The sequence below is a fragment of the Amblyraja radiata genome, chromosome 13, assembly GCF_010909765.2.
Source record: "Amblyraja radiata isolate CabotCenter1 chromosome 13, sAmbRad1.1.pri, whole genome shotgun sequence".
NCBI lineage: Eukaryota > Metazoa > Chordata > Chondrichthyes > Rajiformes > Rajidae > Amblyraja > Amblyraja radiata.
This window is the reverse complement of record NC_045968.1, coordinates 24154912-24169192: the sequence shown is the minus strand read 5'-3', so window position 1 is coordinate 24169192 and position 14281 is coordinate 24154912.

Below are 14281 nucleotides of genomic sequence, written 5' to 3'. Positions count from 1 at the left end.
TCACCTCCTGTGCAGCACCTCATATTTACAGGTTCTCCTCTGTTTTCTCATCTTATTACATCCGAAATATTACATGATTTGCTTTTATAAAACTATTTAGAAACTATTGATTAAATGAAGCATTCCAGAACCATCAGCTAATTTTTCTTTGATTATTGACTCTAGCATTTTCCCAACAGTAGATATTAAACCAAATGACATTGAGTTTCTGGCATTATGTCTTCCTCCGTTCTTGAACATGGGATTACTTTTGCTGCTGCCTCGTCCACTGTTCCCCTCTCAGAATTCAGTGGGTTTCATAAAACTTAACTAATGGGCCCATTACCTCTGCAACCACTTCCTTTACAATCCAAGAGTGTCGGCGTTCAGGCACTGGCGACCTGTTTGCCTTTAATCCCATGAGCTTTTTCTAATGTATAGGAAGGGACTGCAGATGCTGGTTTAAACCGAAGATAGACACAAAATGCTGGAGTAACTCAGCGGGACAAGCGGCATCATTAGAGAGAAGGAATGGGTGACATTTCGGGTCGAAACCCTTACCTTATTCCCTAATGATGAAAATGTTTACAGGTGCTTTCACGCTATTGTTGCCAGCCCATCTGTTATCTTAGAAATATTTGCAATGGTCTACAATGTGATGTAAAAAAAATGGTTTAATGTATCTGCTATTTATTTGTATACATATTAATTCCCCAAACTCACTGGATATCCAACAACTTACTTTAACCACTCTCTTCTCTTTTATGTAACAACAGAAATTCTTCCTGTTCATTATTTTATCTCCTTCACATGTGCTGCTTGGTCTGCTGAATCTCTCTAGCAATTTGTTCTTTGCACAAGATTCCAGTATTTGCAGTTTCTCCTTTCTTTTGAGCATTTTAGTCTTTTGCTGATGATGCCTGAAAAACACCCAGATTGTGAGCCAGTCTCTAGCTCGTACCACTTTCCATGCACTACTCTTTGTTTTAACATCATCCTTGACCTCCTGTGCTAAACATTGAAAGTTCCTCTTTCTCACGGAATCCTTACTTATCGGGATGAATTTCTGCCGATCTATCTGAAGTAGCTGCTTAAACATCAGCCGCTGTTCATTTATTGGCTTATCTCTCTTACCATTTACCCAGTCCACTCAAGGTAACTTCACTCTGGTATCACTGTAGCTGTCCTTATTTTAGTTGAAGAGTTAAATTTTGGCTCTGGGATATTCATTCCCAAACTCAATCTGGAATTCTACCATGTTGAGATTGCTACTTCCTGGGATATTCTTAACAACAATAATAACAATAACAATAACAATAACAATACAATTTTATTGTCATTTGAGCCTCAGTGAGGCTCAAACGAAATTTCGTTTCCACAGCCATACAAACAGACAATTTCTAGACATACACACAATTTAGTTCACACAAACATCCATCACAGTGAACCCATTGTGATGGAAGGCAAAAGTCTTTTCTCTCCCCTGTTCTCCATGTCTCTCCCGATGTCGAAGCCCCAGGCAGGCGATGATAAGTCCCACGGCCATTTTAGGCGATTTACGGCCCCGCTCCCGGTCTAGAAGTCTCGAAGTTGGAGCCCCCGGCGGGCGCTGTAATGTCCCACGGCCATGAAGCCGTGCCGGGCGATGTATGACCCCGCTCCAGGTCGTTCCAACCCCGCGACAATCACAGAATTTCTTATTAATCCTTCCTCATTACACATGACCAAATCTAAACAGCCGGTTCCCAGGTGGGTTACATAATATATTGCTACAAGGAGCAATTTGTGACACATTCCACAAATCCTTCTTCTGTGATACCCTTGCCAGTTTGACTTGTCTAAACATGATGTGGATTAAAATCTACCTTGATAAATACAGTTCTGTCATATACTGTATATGATTGATATTACCCAGTTTAATCTATGTCCTATCGAGAGGCTACACTTTAGTATCGAAATATCACACAGAACAGTGAAAGGCTTGGATAGAGTGGATGTGGAGAGGATGCTTCCATTTGTGGGAGAGTCTAGAACTAGAGGCCATAGCCTCAGAATTAAAGGCCGTTCTTTTAGGATAGAGTTGAGAATACATTTATTTTGTCAGAGGGTGGTGAATCTGTGGAATTCTTTGCCACAGAAGGCTGTGGAGGCCAAGTCAGAGATAGATAGATTCTTGATTAGTGCAGGTGCCAGGGGTTATGGGGAGAAGGCAGGAGAATGGGGTTAGGAGGGAGAGATAGATCAGTCATGATTGAATGGCGGAGTAGACTTGATGGGCCGAATGGCCTAATTCTACTCCTATTCCTTATGACCTAATGACCTTATGGCTTTGGGTTTGATTGATTGAAAGGTACAGCACAGAAACAGTCCCTTCAGCCAAGATTTTCCTATATAGCATTTTCCTGGTATTTGCCCGACATGGACCATCCAACTCTGTTTTGCTCTCTACTTCAACCTCTCTGTATTGCTGTTTATCTCTATCTCTGGATGGAACATTGTGGGCTTTGTTTCCCTTTGCATTGTTACCTGGCAATGTTACTACTGTGGAAAGTTTGCTGATGCTCATGTACTCACTGTTGGAAAGCCGCCAAGATGTTGCACCTGTGCTACAAACACTGAACAGTGGCTGGGAAGATAATTAAGCAAGTCAATGGCGTGACTGGGGATAGACTTTTGAATTCTGGGTGATTGGGCTTAATTAAATTTGGACCCAGAACTGTTGACAAAGTAAAGATACAGGTGTCAAGAGTGGGTGCGGAGCCAGCAAGAAGGAATCAGGTTTGAAGATACGAGGGTTTGAGCAGTGATGGCCCAGAGTAATACAAGGCTCACCTTTAGATGTGTTCATAAAATATACACAAAGCGCTGGAGTAACTCGGTGGGTCAGGCAACATCTCTGGGGAAAAGGGATTGGGTGATGTTCCAGGTCGGGACTCTTCTTCAGACTGTTGTATGCAGTTCTGGTTCTTGCATTACAGGATGGATGTGATGCCTTTCGAGAGAATGCAAATGTTTGCCAGCATGGAGCCTAGATCAGAGGGTATCAGCTAAAAGACAAACATGAATTGGTTTCTCTAGAGCCGAGGAGGCTGAGGAGTAGCCCATTGGAACACAGAAAATTAAGAGAGGTATAGATAGAGCAAATAGTCAGTCTTTTCCCCAGGTGGAAATGTCAAATACTAAAGGGCAGGGTGAGGGGGGATGTTTAAAGCAGATCACTAAAGCAAGTTTTTTTAGCCTCCTGGAATGCACTGCCTGGGGAAATGGTGGAAGCAGTTATGATCACAAGATTTGTGCCATGCAGACAGGTACGTGAACGTTTGGAATGTTTCTGAGCATTGGCCTGGATGCTTAAATCTTAGAAACGTAGAAACATAGAAACATAGAAAATAGGTGCAGGAGTAGGCCATTCGGCCCTTCGAGCCTGCACCGTCATTCAATATGATCATGGCTGATCATCCAACTCAGTATCCTGAACCTGCCTTCTCTCCATACCCCCTGATCGCTTTAGCCACAAGGGCCACATCTAACTCCCTCTTAAATATAGCTAATGAACTGGCCTCAACTACCTTCTGTGGCAGAGATTTCCACAGATTCACCACTCTCTGTGTAAAAAATGATTTTCTCATCTCGGTCCTAAAAGAATTCTCCCTTATCCTTAAACTGTGACCCCTTGTTCTGGACTTCTGGGAAAATCCTGTGAAATGAAGAGGTTCTGTTTGAAGGTGAATAACCTGAAGTGTTAACTCTGTTTTTCTCATCACAGATGTATTTAGTGTTTCCGGATTGTTTTTGCTTCTTGCATCCTCTCCATTTTCTTTCTGTGTGTAGTTTCCTAATCAAATATCGGTACAATTTCTGAAATGTAAAGAATCCACTTTCAAAGATTGCCCTGTGTTATGTGCAATTGAGTCAGTTATCTATATAATTAAAAGTCTCATCTGGACCAATTCCTGTTTGCACTGTGCTTTGATTTTAGAAAAAACATTACCACATGTGGCTGTGATTTTATGGCCATCTTATTCAGCTCTCCTCCGCTGCACAGGCCCCGAGGATTTTTCCCATCGATGAAAAATACAAGACTTATTAGGGTTTAGAAAATCTTGAGATTCTCTCCCCTGTCAATCACCACCATGAAGGCCACGCCCATTCTGGTGGGACAGGGAAGGGACTATAAAACCCGGAAGTGTGGGCGTGGCTCCGTCTGTCTGCAAGATGGTGAGGGAGAGGTTACGACTCTCTGTCTGAGCGGGGAAACTACAGAACACTGTGAGTGTACTTAAATAAATGATTTGTTAGCCCTTAATGAAAATGAAATGAGTTGTTTGGCCTGCCCTGTGCTTGAAACTGCAATGGCAATGGAAATGAAGTGAAAATGTAAGGAGCTGTTTGGCTTGGGCCTGCCCTGTGCTTGAAACTGCAATGGCAATGGAAATGTAGTGAAAATGCAATGAGCTGTTTGGCTTGAGCCTGCCCTGTGCTTGAAAGTGCAATGGCAATGGAAATTAAGTGAAAATGCAATCAGCAATTTGGCTTGGCCTGCCCTGTGCTTGAAACTGCAATGCAATTGGAAATGAAATGAAATGTTGTTTGGCCTCTTGAAACCACTAATTTCTGCCCACAAGGCCCCTATTAGCCGAGAAACCAGTCCCTTTTGCACAAAATGCCCGTATTAGCCCAGGAGGAGCATTTAGGCCCAAAAGGCCCGTGCCAGGCCAGGAAAAGTCCAGAAAAAGAGCCTTTAAAAAAAAAAAGAGTCCCCTTGGCCCATCAGGCTTGTACTAGCCTGGGAGTCCCTTCGGCCCATCATAAGTATTCCCCCTGCAAGTATTAAACCTCATCCCAGTATTTTTCTCCCTTCATTTGCTCCCCGTGAGATCCAGGCCAGGATAGACTTTCCTCCTGCAGAAAAAGATGATAAATGTCTAAAATTGATTCTCCACCCTATCTCCCTTCTCTTTCACAGAGTCTCTCACCTGTTTTGCGTTGGGGGACCAGCCCTCCCATGTGAACATGGGACCCAACGGGTCCCACTTAGTCTAGTAGCGTCATAAAGGGCAGGACCAGACCTTTTGGCCCACCATGTCAATGATGATTGCACTGATTGGGCGGTATGGTGGCGTAGTGGTAGAACTACTGCCTTACAGCGCCAGAGACCTGGGTTTGATCCTGACTTTTGGTGATTGGCTGTACGGAGTTTGTACGTTCTCCCCATAACCTGCGTGGGTTTTCTCCGAGACCGTTGGTTTCCACCAGCACTCCAAAGGCGTACAGGTTTGTAGGTTAATTGGCTTGGTATAAATGTAAATTGTCCCTAGTGTGTGTAGGATAGTGTTAACGTGCAGGGATCGCTGGTCGGCGTGGACTCGGTGGGCTGAAGGGCCTGTTTCCATGCTGTATCTCTAAACTAAACTAAACTAAACTAAACCCAACATAATATTGAAAGTCAAACAATGATTCGCTTTTCATTTGGAAATCTTAACTAGATTATCTCTGAATTGCTATTCACTGTTCATGATTGAGGATGAGTTGAGGTAGAGGGAAATGGTCATGTGTGGAGAGAGGAAAGAATGTGCACATGGTAACGTGTCCCGCTGCAGGGTCTTGACCTGAAACTTTGACTTTCCCTTTCCCCATAGATGCTGCTGATCCTCTGAGTTCCTCCAACAACTTGGTTTTAACTCTAGATTCCAACATCTGCTTTCCCTAGTGTCTCCAAAAAACGTGTCTTACCTCTGCTAATAGCATTGAATAACCAGTGATTGGGACTGGGACCCTTGACTGGTTTTTCTTCTTTCCCTAACCATAATAAGGCGCAAATAGTTTACCACTTGTGCCAATTCAGCTTTAAATACAAGGTTTTGACCTACTTGGTCCATTTGGCCCTAGGTCTTGGTCAGTTTAGCTCCTGTCTGGCTCCTGTGAATGTCTTCCACAAAGACTGTGATTGAGTGCGGCATGATTAAATGTCAGCCTTACTTAGTGTTGTTTAGTTTTGAGATACAGTGTGGAAACAGGCCCTTCGGCCCACCGAGTCTGTACTGATCAGCGATCCCTGCACATTAAGACTATCCTACACACACTAGGGACAATTTACACATACACCAGGTCAATTAACCTACATACCTGTATGTCTCTGGAGTGTGGGAGGAAACCAAAGAACTTGGAGAAAACCCACGAGGTCACGGGAAGAACGTACAAAATCCGTACAGACAGCACCCATAGTCGGGATCGAACCCGGGTCTTCAGCGCTGCAAGCACTGTAAGGCAGCAACTCTACTGCTGCACCACCGTGGCCACCGCTTGTTTTTGGCAGAGAACTGTTCTCAGAGAACTTGGGATAGCACACACTGTGCTTCATCTTCTTCGTGACAGTGCTTCTGCAATTCATATCTTAGTTCTGCATGATGATTACTTGTCTAATTAGATGAAGCTGTGGCAGAAAGCAAACTGCAAACTATTAAAGTAACATCCACACTAGGCTTCAGTTTGAGCAACCGACAGCTTGGACAAATGCAGTGACTCTGCCACCTTATGGCTCGGAATACAAAATACAAGGAAACAATGCTGCATGCAAAAGCCACCATTAGCTTACAGCATACAATTTCAGCGACCTTTTACAGAAAGAATGTCTGATCCATGAGAAGGACAATAGTTGGTAACCACTCTAGCAGCAGCTCCCAAACCCATACATTTTACCACCAAGGATGATGGGGTTTCATGGATTGTGAACCACTGATTGCAGATTCATAGTCATGGAAGGATACAGTGAGGAAACAGGCCCTTCTGCCCAACTTGCCCACACTGGCCAACAGGTCCCTACTACAATAGTCCCACTTGCCTGCATTGGTCGATATCCCTCCAAACTTGTCCTATCCATGTCTAACTGTTTCTTAAATGTTGGGATAGTCCCTGCCTCAACAACTTCCTCTGGCATCTTGTTTCATACACTCACTATCCTTTGTGTGAAAATGTTATCCCTCAGATTCCTATTAAATCTTTTCCCCCTTCACCTTGAACCTATGTCCTCTGGTGCTCGATTCACCTACTCTGGGCAAGAGACTCTGTGTATCTACCCGATCTATTCCCCTCATATTGCTTTCTAAACTGTACATTATCCCTCCTTGGAAATGTGTCACTGGTTTTTCATTGTGGCAGCCTCCAATTGCTGGAATACCCTACCAATAAGCAGCAAGGGAGTATCTCCCTGCTTCCTTTTCTACTTTACCGGCCATTTACCAATCACACTCTGGAGAAACAAGATCAGGTTTCCCCTTCAAAATAATCCATTATTTGATTTTTATTTGCAAGAACTGACAGAGATGCTTAGCAGATCAGACGCCTTATATCTATTAATTTGCAGGATGTGGACACCACTAGAAATGGCAGCATTTAAAGCCCTTCCTGAATAAGCGAGTTCGGTATTCCGAAAAATGCAAGGATTTGTCAAAGGTCAAACAATATAGATAAAAATCCAATGAGGCGCTGTAGTGGGTATAGATTGGGTCCGATATTTTGTCTTTTTTCGAGTTAGTATTAGTCAGGGGGCAGATAAAGGAGGCAGATACGAGTGGGAGATGGGGGGGGGGGGGGGACTGGACTGGCTCTCGGCAGCTGCACGCACACAAAACCGTGCCTCATCCGCAGCCAGGAACGAATCCGTGTCCCCGGCGCTACAAATGCTGCCGAACCGCCAGTTCCAACCCCCCCCCCTCCCCCACTCGAGTGTCCCATCACAGCCCAGGGGGCGGCCGGAGATGTCCGGACCAACGAGACACCGGCCCCCAGGCCCACAGCCCGTGCGAAGAAGTACCAACCACAGCTCACCTCCACCTCTCCTGCCAGGCCATCCGTCAGTCCGGACCAACGACACCAGCAGCCCCAGGCCCACAGCCAGCACGGAGAAGAAGTGCCAACTCCAGCCCAACCCCGCCCCTACTCCAGAGGAACCCGCTCCCCGATGGGCCGCTATGGCGACAAATGCCAGTTCGCCCACGGTCTGGCCGAGCTGCGCTCTGTCAGCCGCCACCCCAAGTACGCCATACCTTGCACACCATCGGCTTCTGCCCCTACGGTACCCGCTGCCACTTCATCCACAACCCCAAGGAGGAGCGAGGGCCAGCCTGGCTCAGGCGCCTCCGGCCCGGCGCTAGACAGGGTCGCGCTGCTGGCGGCCTTCAGTCCTGACCTGGATTTGGAGCTGGCCCGGACTCTGGGATCGAGGCTTGGCAAGGGAGGGAGAGAAGGTTGCTGCTGCCGCCAGCACCACCAACAGCATCAGCAGCTCCAGCGGGCACCCGGCCTACCCATGGCCAGCAGGAACCCGTCTGCAGACTCTTTCTTCGATCAGGACGACTCCAGCAGCAGCGGATCCGTGTCGCCCGTCTTCGAGCAGGGTCGGCGGCTGCCCATCTTCAGCAGGATCTCGGTGTCGGACTGAGGGGAGGGAGGTGGAGGTGGAGGGCTGCCGGCCAGCCCGACGGGGCAGGCAGAGCAGAGCTGGAGCCAGCCCAGGACCACCCCGGACACTTCCGGACAGGGACGGGGACGGGACGGGGCCTTGTAACTTCATGCCAAAGCACCCAAGCCACTATTCGCAGTAGGTAGTGTCTTTTAACTTCGCCAAAGCATCCAAACAACCATTTGCAGGCAGTGCCTTTTTACTTCAAATAAACCATATTTTCATTTTCAAACCACATTAAGGGGACTCACAGTTGAGTAGACATGTGTTCAGTGTTATTCAGAGCTCAGAGAGACGTAACCCTTTGGCTTTATCCATCTTGCAGAGACTGAGTGAGGCACACCTCTTCCTGGTTTTATAGTCCCTCCCCCTCCCTCCAGCAGGGGCAGCAGAGAGAATGGTGATTTTTAAAAAAACATTAATATCTCTCTGATTTGTCATCGATGGGGAAAATTCACAGCCGTAAGTGGTAGCGTTTTATCTAAAATCAATAAACAGTGCAAACAGGAAGTAAGTGCATTTGCAGTAGTGCCTTTCAACTTCAAGCCAAAGCAGCCAAAGCACCCAAGCCGCCATTAGCAGTAAGTAGTGCCTTTTAACTTCAAGCCAAAGCACCCAAGCCACCATTTGCAGTAAGTAGTGCCTTTCAACTTCAAGCCAAAGCACCCAAGCCACAATTTGCAGTAAGTAGTGCCTTTCAACTTCAAGCCAAAGCATCCAAGCCACCATTTGCAGTAAGTAGTGCCTTTCAACTTAAAGCCAAAGCACCCAAGCCACCATTTGCAGTAAGTAGTGCCTTTCGACTTCAAGCCAAAGCACCCAAGCCACATTTGCAGTAAGTAGTGCCTTTCAACTTCAAGCCAAAGCACCCAAGCCACCAATTGCAGTAAGTAGTGCCTTTCAACTTCAAGCCAAAGCACCCAAGCCACCATTTGCAGTAAGTAGTGCCTTTCAATTTCAAGCCAATGCACCCAAGCCACCATTTGCAGTAAGTAGTGCCTTTCAACTTCAAGCCAAAGCACCCAAGCCACCATTTGCAGTAAGTAGTGCCTTTCAATTTCAAGCCAATGCACCCAAGCCACCATTTGCAGTAAGTAGTGCCTTTCAACTTCAAGCCAAAGCACCCGCCACATTTGCAGTAAGTAGTGCCTTTCAACTTCAAGCCAAAGCACCCAAGCCACCAATTGCAGTAAGTAGTGCCTTTCAACTTCAAGCCAAAGCACCCAAGCCACCATTTGCAGTAAGTAGTGCCTTTCAACTTCAAGCCAAAGCACCCAAGCCACCAATTGCAGTAAGTAGTGTCTTTCAACTTCAAGCCAAAGCACCCAAGCCACCATTTGCAGTAAGTAGTGCCTTTCAACTTCTAGCCAAAGCACCCAAGCCACCATTTGCAGTAAGTAGTGCCTTTTAACTTCAAGCCGAAGCACCCAAGCCACCATTTGCAGTAAGTAGTGCCTTTCAACTTCAAGCCAAAGCTCCCAAGCCACCATTTGCAGTAAGTAGTGCCTTTCAACTTCAAGCCAAAGCTCCCAAGCCACCATTTGCAGTAAGTAGTGCCTTTCAACTTCAAGCCAAATCACCCAAGCCACCATTTGCAGTAAGTAGTGCCTTTCAACTTCAAGCCAAAGCACCCAAGCCACCATTTGCAGTTAGTAGTGCCTTTCAACTTCAAGCCATAGCACCCAAGCCACCAATTGCAGTAAGTAGTGCCTTTCAACTTCTAGCCAAAGCACCCAAGCCACCATTTGCAGTAAGTAGTGCCTTTTAATTTCAAGCCGAAGCACCCAAGCCACCATTTGCAGTAAGTAGTGCCTTTTAACTTCAAGCCAAAGCTCCCAAGCCACCATTTGCAGTAAGTAGTGCCTTTCAACTTCAAGCCAAAGCTCCCAAGCCACCATTTGCAGTAGGTAGTGCCTTTCAACTTCAAGCCAAATCACCCAAGCCACCTTTTGCAGTAGGTAGTGCCTTTCAACTTCAAGCCAAAGCACCCAAGCCACCATTTGCAGTAAGTAGTGCCTTTTAACTTCATGCCAAAGCACCCAAGCCACCATTTGCATTAAGTAGTGCTTTTTTACTTCAATACAAAGCACCCAAGCCACCATTTGCTGTAAGTAGTGCCTTTTAACTTCGCCAAAGCACCCAAACAACCATTTGCAGGCAGTGCCTTTTTACTTAAAACAAACCATATTTTCATTTTCAAACCACATTAAGGGGACTCACAGTTGAGTAGACATGTGTTCAGTGTTATTCAGAGCTCAGAGGGACGTGACCCTTTGGCTTCATCCATCTTGCAGAGACTGAGTGAGGCACACCACTTCCTGGTTTTATTGTCCCTCCCCCTCCCTCCAGCAGCGGCAGCAGAGAGAATGGTGATTTAAAAAAAAACAATAATATCTCTCTGATTTGTCATCAATGGGGAAAATCCTCCGGTCCAGGAAGGCAGAGGGGGGCTCTGAGCAAGGTGGCCAGAAATGACGGCTGTAGGTGGCGGCATTCTGTCGGAAATCGCAGCACTGTGGGCCAAAAGCGCTCAAGATCAGACTTTTAGTAATATAGATAGATGTGGCTATTTCACCGGTTTTTGATCAATGTATCCCTCAGACCCTTGCTAGTAGGATCTTGGTTATGGTTATGCCATTGGTTGTTAAGGATTGTTGGTTGGACTCTGTATTGCTAGATTTGACATTTCTTGTACTTGTGTGGCATGATCCTTATTTGAATCTGAAAGTAAGCATGCGGGTACAGCAGGCAGTGAGAACAGCAAATGACATGTTGGCCTTCATAGTGAGAGGATTTGAGTATAGGAGCAAGGAGGTCCTACTGCAGTTGTACAGGGCCCCGGTGAGACCACACCTGGAGTATTGTGTGCAGTTTTGGTCTCGTAATTTGAGGAAGGTTATTATTGCTATTGAAGGTGAGCAGCGTAGGTTCGCCAGGTTAATTCCTGGGAAGGCAGGACTGACATCTGATGAAATAATGGATCGACCGCGCTTATATTCACTGGAATTTAGAAAAACGAGAGGGGATCTTATAGACACAAAATTATTAAGAGATTGGACAGGCTAGATGCAGGAAAATTGTTCCCCATGTTAGGGGAATCCAGAACAAGGGGTCACAGTTTAAGAATAAGAGGTAGGACTGAGAAGAGGAAAAACATTTTCCCCAGAATCTGAAGAATTCTCTGTCACATATGGCAGTGGAGGTCAATTCACTGGATGTATTCAAGAGAGAGTTAGATATAGCTCTTAGGGCTAACGGAATCAAGGGATATGGGGAGAAAGCAGGAACAGGGTACTGATTTTGGATGATCAGCCATGATCATATTGAATGGCGGTGTTGGCTCGAAAGGCCGAATGGGCTACTCCTGCACCTATTTTCTATGTTTCTATTTCTATGTTGAATGTTGTCTAGGTTTTGTTGGTTGTTGTCGCGGGCTCCGTCATTGTTGGAGGAGTTACGAAAGGGAATTGATCATTGTGGAATCATCAGTGAACATCTTCATGCCTATTCATGAAGAAGCTAAGGATATTTTGGCCTAGAAATTGTCCTCATGAACTCCAACTGCATCATCCTAGGGCTGGGGTTGACCTCCAGTAACCGGGAACATCTCTCCTGTTGCTAAGTATGATTCTAGCTATTGGAATGTTTTTTAAGGGACTTGACCCGAAACATCACCCATTCCTTCTATCCAGAGTTGCTCCAGCATTCTGTGTCTATCCTTTTGTTTTGTTCTTGATGTCCTTTGACTTTAATTTTACAGGAGTCCTTGATGCAACTCTCATTCAAATGCTGCCTAGGCAACAAGTTCAATCACACAGACCTCATCTTTGGAATTAAGCTATTTCATCCGTGTTTTGTCAAAATATGTGACACGATCTGGAGAAAGAGTGGTTCTAACACCTCCCAAATGAAGCATTAGTGAGATTATCGATGAGCAAATGCCACTAAAGAGCACTGTTGACAACACATTTGCATCATTTTTCTGACAATTGAAAGTAAACTGATCAGATGGCAATGAGCCAGATTAGATTTGTCCTCTGGAGGGCAGCTTGTCAAAATGCAACACCATTACTCTGTACTTAACTACATGAATCCCCCACACAACAGTCAGGGGTTTTGAAGGTTCCTTATGGTTTCAGATCCATCTAGGCCCTGTTTTGAACAAATTGTGTCATCTCATTAATAGGAAGCAATGGATAATACTGTGATAGAACAAAGCACATCTGCAGGACTGAACAGTCACAGTGATAAAGGCTGCTTCACTGTGGGAGGCACAGTGGCGCAGCAGTAGAGTTGCAGCTTTACAACACCAGAGACCTGGGTTTGAACCTGGCCACGGGTGCTCCGGTTTCCTCCCACACTCCAAAGGTGTACAGTTTCCTCCCACACTCCAAAGATATAAAGATGTACATGTGAATTGGCTTTGGTAAAAAGTGTAAATTGGCTCAAGTGTTTAAGATAGTGGTAGTGTATGGGAATTGCTGGTCGGCACGGAGTTGGTGGGCCTAAAGGCCTGTTTCCATGCTCTGTCCCTGAACTAAACTAAACTGTTTTCCTCCTCACGTGAAGCCTCTCCCTCCATGGATGGTTCTGCTCAGTTGTGATTCTCTCCACAAAGCGCATTCATTTCTTGTGTTGCTACAATTTGAGTTCCCCAAACTAGTTATGCAGGAATACTCTCATTGCAAAGACCAAGGTAAAACAGGACTTTGATTTTGAAAAGTTATTTATTGAAATATTTCCAACAGCTCATAGCTTTCAATAAGAAAACAAAGCAAAATACCACACAAAACGTCTGATAATATTCAGTTTAAGCAATGTGAGTGAATTCATTGCTTTCCATTTAGAAATAATATCGAACAAAAAAACTGTTGGTGGAACTCAGCAGTTCAGGCAGCATCTGTCAAAGCCAGCTGTGTAGAAGTGAATATGACAGCCTTATTTTAGTAGATTTTAAGTCATAAGCAAAGATAGGAAAGGAGAATACAACTCCAAACCTTTAAATAAATCTTTCACAATTTCACAATGCAAAGCAATGTGGATATGGATAGGACAGGTTTGGAGGGATATGGACCAAACATGGGCAGGTGGGACTAATGTAGCTGTGACATGTTGGCTGGTGTGGGCAAATTGGACTGAAGGGCCTGTTTCTATGCTGTATGACATGGGGAATTAAAATAGGAAAGCAATCACTTTTGTGGCCAACTTTGGGCACAATTTTGTAGCAGTAGAGTTGCTGGCATCCAGAGACCTGGGTTCGATCCTGACTATGGGTGCTGTCTGTATGGAGTTTATCCATTCTCCCTGTCATAGCTAAGGTTTCCACCTGATACACCCATTTACCAATTTACCAGCATTAATCAGTAGTCGTTTCAGCCTTGGTGATCCGTGCCATCTAGATAATTCCTAAATGTGGTGAGAGTGAATAGACAATATACAATAGGTGCAGGAGGAGGCCATTTGGCCCTTCAAGCCAGCACCGCCATTCCATGTGATCATGGCTGACCATCTCTAATCAATACCCCGTTCCTGTCTTCTCCCCATATCCCCTGACTCCACTATCTTCAAGAGCCCTATCTAGCTCTCTCTTGAAAGTATCCAGAGAACCGGCCTCCATTGCCCTCTGAGGCAGATAATTCCACAGACTCACAACTCTCTGTGTGAAGAAGTGTTTCCTCATCTCCGTTCTAAATGGCTTACCCCGTGGCCCCTGGTTCTGGACTCCACTAATATGGGGAACATGTTTCCTGCCTCTAGCGTGTCCAAACCCTTAATAATCTTATATGTTTCAATAAGATCCCCGCTCATCCTAAACTCCAGAGTATACAAGCCCAACCACTC